Source organism: Bactrocera oleae, chromosome 2 (assembly GCF_042242935.1).
Source record: "Bactrocera oleae isolate idBacOlea1 chromosome 2, idBacOlea1, whole genome shotgun sequence".
NCBI classification, from domain to species: domain Eukaryota; kingdom Metazoa; phylum Arthropoda; class Insecta; order Diptera; family Tephritidae; genus Bactrocera; species Bactrocera oleae.
In genome coordinates, this window is record NC_091536.1 from 67,934,955 (window position 1) to 67,942,512 (window position 7,558).

The following is a 7,558-nucleotide window of genomic DNA, read 5'->3' on the forward strand; positions in this document are numbered from 1 at the left end:
TTCGATTTTTAATAATACTAAATCTTATTTAAGTCAATGTAAAGACATATAAAAGTGTGCTGTCTTGATTTATAGTGTTCAATGCTTTGTGGCTCCCACTGCCAAGGCGCTTATATTCAATGGCGATAAATGAGCGACGTGGCTCCTTCATTAATCTAACCACACATACATATGTAGATGTTAACATTGTATGGGCATTATATAATGGTGTAATGCAATTAACAAATCGGTTTGCGTGGCTCTGGTGAAGTAATTCGGTTAATAATCAGTTAACATTACTTTCGGCCGATGAAAGATTGGGTTAATGAATCTTAGACTTGTTGGTCCTTTTCCCTTATTCATTAAGAGTGGATAAGAGAAAATAAAACAAACATAACAATCTGAAAAGAAGAAACAACCAACAAAAAATTTTCTGGAATTAAATAATCCTATTTAAGGCAACAGTATACTATTGTAGAAGCTGCCAAAAGGTAGAAGAAGAAGATATTATAGCACATCTCCTATGCGAAAGTAAGGCTTTGTTCAGGAAAAGTATTACAACTATCGATCGATAGTTTATTGGCTCAGAGCGCACGTAAAAGAGTTAAGAGAGTTTTAGACCCGGTGGTTTCACAATGTGCCTCCTAAAAGCCTAGGTGCGTCGTCAGACATCACTCTACCCATCTACCTACCATAGTAACCCTAGTTGAGTCATCAACAAAATATATTTATTTTTATAAGTAGCAAGAAATTTAACATTACTTACAGAGCTAGATAGAAGAATGAGTTAAATATGCTGTATTTTTGGATTTTAAGAATTACATTGTACTTTCGAATTTCGGATATATTTAAATTTTTGTCTCTAATTTTGCATAAAAATCGTGCAAATTTTCATTCTATCGACTATATTCTCCGATAATTCGAAAATGATTATAGTTTCGTTTCTGTGAAGAATAAAAATTTAATATTCGGTAGTTCTCCGATTAATTTAAGATACGTTGAAAATACTGTCGCAATATTAAAGAATATGTTTATTTAAATCTGAAATAAAGAAGAATGGTCGAAAATAATATTATTAAGAAAATATCAAAAACATGCAGAGTACAACAATGAAGCTATTTGAATCGGATATAGTCCTTATAGGAACTTATAGCTTAAAGAGTAACAATTTCACAGTACCGTCCCCAGTATGGCCTATACTTATGTACTTGTACGTACATATACATATATACACATGATGAGACCAACTCTGATTTGGTCCCTAGCCAGTCACTAAATTGTGAGTAATATTTTCGTCAGCTTTAGCAGTTCACTTGAGCTCCACTAATAGATACGAGACTAGAAAGGCTCTGTAACAATTGAGAGTCTAACACTAGCTGAGCATCAATGCAATCTGTCTAAGAGTTACGAAACATAACCGTCTGGAAGGTTAAACCTGATTATGATTAAACTCTCCATGTATGTAATATTAAACTAAATATTTAAATGATCCATAATGTCTACTGCATCAATTTGAAACATATTTCTCTTGTCAAGTAGTCTAAAAAAGAATTTTTTTGGCATCAAACTAGACTCCCGACCTTTCAATTGAGTATTAGAAACACCAACATTCATTGACATACAATACATATATTTTATAGCAACAAATTTCGCTCGGGTATCAAAAAAAAACCTCCGAGTGTCGTTTAACATGACTTTTTATGTAATCCATAACTATTCATTGTTTCAAACTCGTATTCTTCAAAACATGCATATCATACAGCAATTAGGAATGTGATGAACAAATCGAACATTTTCTTATATGTACTTTTTTCAGAATTTACATAAATTTCATAAGTAGCGATGATTCTATTAATCCTACAAAAGTTATATATTTTTCATTCAAAACAATATTTTGAGGATAGAAAGTTGAACATAAGAATTGCTTACAAACTAAAGCTTTTCCTTTTCTAATACCGCTTATTTTTCAAAAACAGCTTATACTAATTAACGTTGGCTTATTATCATAAAGAATAACACTTAAATGTGATCTTCTTTTCAAGGCTCAGCAACATTATTCTAACTTAACCCAATCTAGCCTGCCTTACCTTTGTCGTTTCGTACAAATACACCTGTTATCGTTTCAAATATTATATTTATTATTATTGTATCATTATTAATTAAGTAAAAATTGTGATTAATGACACCACACACATTTTCTCACCGACATAAATTTATTAAGTTTAAGTAAACAACACAAAGCAAATTTTTGCAACTTCCAATATTTGTGCTACCAAAAATTAGCAACCGCATAAGCGAGTTGTATATCTTTGTCCGGTGACATTAATGCTTTGAAACGGGTTTTCGGCTTTTCTCACGGCAATTGTCTATTATTCATTGTATTTTAGACAGGTTCGTGTCAAGCATTGCGTTAACTCGCTTTATGCAAATTTATGGACGCATCTTTCTTCGAAGTTTGCTTCAGCTTCGGCATCGGCTGCAAGCTCCGAGCATTTCGTGTAGATGGCAAGTGATTAGTTTTAGTCAAAAACAAATCTGTACGGAGTGCCGTTTAAGGTGAAAATGCATTTATGAGAGGTGTCTGTATGTAGTACTAGGTATTGGCTATAAACTTCTTACACAAGGCAACAACAACAACCGAATGTTGGCATCTAAATAATTAAGAAATTAATAAATTAGTGGCATTAAGTAGCCACTGTTATATGAGGGGAGCGAGGTACAGCTGCTGATGTTGATATGAGATCAGTTTGATAAGTCCGTGTTTTTTTTTCGTGTGAAACACATTGGTTATTTGGAAAATGACCGCTTTTACGCTTTATAAATTGTGAGCATTAAATTTATGGATTTCTGTTTGAATTATTAGCCTTACAAGGTCATTGAAAATCTTTAGTTGCATTATTACAAAAAAAAAAAACAAACAGAAGAGGAATCATATAATCAAAACATGTTTTTTGTCGACTTGGTCGAATATCCTTTCATTTTCCAAAGAAAGGGGAATAATTTTAACCGAACGCAATACTTAGCTTTTCTTGACCTCCAATTTCGGTGATTTATTTATTTTGTCTTTACGCTTACGAAGTTATGAAAGAACTCCTTCGGGTTGCGATTCACGGCCTTTAATTTTACAAAAAGTCCATTCCTTTGTTTGATCACAAAAAACCACTTTCTGAAGACTTTCAAATTAGAAGTCCTATATGACATCAGAGAGAAAACAGTGACAAAACAGTTGTTTTAAAATTTTAAGGTTGTACGTACCGAATTAAATACATGTAAAATTTTAGAAAAAAACAAAATAATACTTTTCGAATTACACGTGACCTCCGACGGCATTAAAAAAGGCTGCAGTCATTTCCGCCTTCTTCGTGGATGAAACAAACAAATTCGCTACTAGAAATAATGTTCGTACAATGATCTACGGTGGTCAATTTGGGTCGCTTTTGGCCTGCCAAAATTCGATTTAAGAAAGATAAACTGGGGCAGCTGATTGAATTCAGCGGATCCACTTTAGAAGGCTACAATTCAAGATTTAATGTTTCGAAATAGGAAAAATATCGTTTTTTTTAAATATGGAGAAAAGTGTAGTTTGTTCGATTCACCATTTTGACTCATTATCAGACTTTTCTGTACTTTTTTAATAAATTAAACGATATCAAAAGACGAGTTCATACAAAATACAAAATCAATAACAAAAGGCTTCTGGGATGAAATAAAAGGTTTGAATATAATGTTCAAAATGTCAGTGATCTGTCAGACCCACCTCGTATATTGCTTATTCAGTACGAATATACGTTTGTCTAACTACCTGATTTAACATTTATACTTTTAACTAAATGGTAATATTTATGTAAAAAGATTAACAATAACCACACAACTGCCATGAACATAACGGTAATCATTAATCAATGTTTAAACTATTAAGTTTCAAAAGACACAGATTTGAAAAAAAATTCAAAATAATGTAAAAACAGTTCGTTTAATGCAAATCACATGAATTCAGATGATCTTGAAGCCGCAGAAGCGAATGCATTTAATATTTTGTCAATATATTTAATGAGATGCCGCAATGGACAACCGTGTTATTAACTATACATTATAAATCAATGTTATGAAACTCTATCCCCTAGGCTAATTGATAATTACACACCTTAGTGTACCTATTTTCTTTTGGCACGCAATTATGACATCCTTCAAATCACTTAAATGTTGTTACTTTAACAAATAGGAATTGTAATTCTTTTTATTAAAATAGTGATTAACACAACAAACTCTTTTTGTGTTTTGTGAGAAAACTTACCATAGTAATGTATATACATATGTTTTATACCATCTGAGAGTAGAGATTTTAATAAATATAACGCCTATTGACTTTTTAAAAGAAATCTGAAATTTTGACTTGATATTTTCTAAGTGAAAATTAGTGTTTTGTGACATCAGAAGATAAGTTTCCGGCAAATTTCGTGAAAGAAAAAAATGTTTGTACAAGATAAAAATAAAAACTATAAAAATTGGAATGAATTTATTTGAATTTTTCATATACATTTTGAGGTTATGTGAAAAATGTCTATAAACAAAAGTAATAGATCTTTTTATAACCTACAACATAGCGATAAAACTTTTTTCTACGCCTTTGCCCACTACTTTTCCTGACCTCAGAACGCCCGTAAATTATTTTTCCCTTAATATTGATTACATCACATGACGTGGATCAGGTGACATCGCATCGCAAGCTACGGCGATATCACATCATATTGTGTCATGATACTTGTTTTTATGTGATCGCTTTGGATTTTAAGCAGAGAACATAATTGACGCTTAAATTTATGGCATACTTTTAGGCAGCTAGATTATAGCAGAGAACGTAAATGAATAGAGAAGGAGCAAATGTTAACTGAAAACTTTTTGAGTACTAACAGAGAATGTTAATGAATAGAGAAGGAGCAGAGAACGTATATGAATAGAGAAGGAGCAGAGAACGTATATGAATAGAGAAGGAGCAAATGTTAAATGAAAACTTTTTGAGTACTAATTTGTAGTTCCAGATGAGGGAACATCGAAAAATATAACTTCGAAAAAGAAAAATACACCACACTGTGTGCGAAACGGAGAAAAGGCTATAAATAGACACAACGAATGAATAATCGGTGAGCATACCTATTTAGATTTGTGTTTTCAATTTCAATGATATGACGAAAATTAAAATTGTGAAAAGCCTTTTGAATTAAAAAGGAGGATTACTGTCAAAAACCCCAGAATTCATTATAAAATAACCTTTGATATGTAATTTTCCAACTTTTGTATGTGCCTTGAGTGAGTAATTGCTTATTGAACAAAGGATAATAATAAAAATGTGGCTAAGCGGTCGCGTTTTCATTTGTATAGTGGCTTATGTCGTAGGCGTGAAGGAGTTAAGCTCATTCCGAATACGAGCATATACGTTCGAATCGTAAAATACATAAAATTGAAATTTAATATAATTTTTTTATTTTATTAATTGGAATCTAAGCATATCATAATTCAACTACTTTAATAGCATATTTTACTTCCTGATATAATTTAAATATTTCAGGAAAATATGTTCATATGTTTAGGTTTATTGAATATTTCCTTATTATGCGTATTTACACAAATGTGATAATCACACATACATTCTTAAATACACGTAAATTAAAATATTATTTAAACTCGCTAAGAGGTCATGTTGCCAATTCTCCTTTTTGAAGTGAACATCAGACAAATTCTTCAATTTCTGATTTTTAGCAAATGTTGTGAGGTAGCAGCTTGTGGGCAACATACAAACGCGAGGGGGATGGTAGGATTTTCAGTGATACAAATTGTAAAATTGAAATTTTGCTGATTCTTCAATTTTACTGAAGTCATTCAAATTCAATTTCATTCATTTTTATTTTCGCGCATTTGCGGTAGGAATTCTATATGAAAACCAAATGTGGCTTACCAGGCGCACAGAAAAAATAGCGCGGCGCAGAGTTATGAACGAGCGCACTTTGCTTTGAAGCAGACGCACGTTCCTTATGAATGAATTTGTTGTCGTTGTAATATGAAATACTTAGAAAATAAGCCGCGAGTTCGCTTGAATATTATTGGCCGATGATGGTGCGTCTACGTTTTTTGTCACTTGCGCGAATGTTTGATTTTTTGCGAAAGACATATTGAGGGACATACATATGTACATATGTGTACATATATGCAAATATATTTGGACATGCGAATGAAAGAAGGCAATTTCAAGAATATTCACATATGGACATATGAACATTTGAAGCAAGTAAACAATAATAGCTGTTTGAATTCACAGATTAGACTCAAGAGCTTGAATATTGTCTGTGGTGCTGCTTGTATAGCAGACTTCTTTATTGCAACGTGAAATATTTTGCCTAAGTTCAAATCCAATCATATATTATATAGTCCTTTTTTATTTTTATAACCCTTTTTTATGAATTGATATTTGAATTCTATTTTAATATTATTTCCCTGATTATTAAATTTTCCTGTCAGAAGTCAATTTCTTTCGTTTTTATTATTTCAATTTTTGTTTATGCGCATATCAAAGAACATCTGCGCATATGTATGTATATACATTTTGCTTATAGAGTGGTGTAGTTCGTTGCGTAAATTGACAGCAGTGGTGACATTTTATTTTCGAACTTGCGCGTTTTCGATGTTCCTTCTTAGCAATTAACATTTTAGTACTGCTAACATTTGCTCCTTCTCTACTCTTCAACATTCTCTGGTGCTAATTTGTAGTTCCAGATGAGGGAACATCGAAAAATATAACTTCGAAAAAGAAAAATACACCACACTGTGTGCGAAACGGAGAAAAGGCTATAAATAGACACAACGAATGAATAATCGGTGAGCATACCTATTTAGATTTGTGTTTTCAATTTCAATGATATGACGAAAATTAAAATTGTGAAAAGCCTTTTGAATTAAAAAGGAGGATTACTGTCAAAAACCCCAGAATTCATTATAAAATAACCTTTGATATGTAATTTTTCCAACTTTTGTATGTGCTTATTGAACAAAGGATAATAATAAAAATGTGGCTAAGCGGTCGCGTTTTCATTTGTATAGTGGCTTATGTCGTAGGCGTGAAGGAGTTAAGCTCATTCCGAATACGAGCATATACGTTCGAATCGTAAAATACATAAAATTGAAATTTAATATAATTTTTTTATTTTATTAATTGGAATCTAAGCATATCATAATTCAACTACTTTAATAGCATATTTTACTTCCTGATATAATTTAAATATTTCAGGAAAATATGTTCATATGTTTAGGTTTATTGAATATTTCCTTATTATGCGTATTTACACAAATGTGATAATCACACATACATTCTTAAATACACGTACGCTGATGCTTGCTTCTTCTTGCCCCGCACAAGCAATGACTTTTGTCCACACTTTTTGCTTTTTGCGAGAAGCAAGTTGAACGTCGTATTTAGATAAAATTAGCTAAATCGACAAACTATGAAATAATGATAATAAGTAAACATATAAAAGTACTATATGGAGGGTGCTTAGAATATATAGAAGTAGTTAATGATTTCATATGA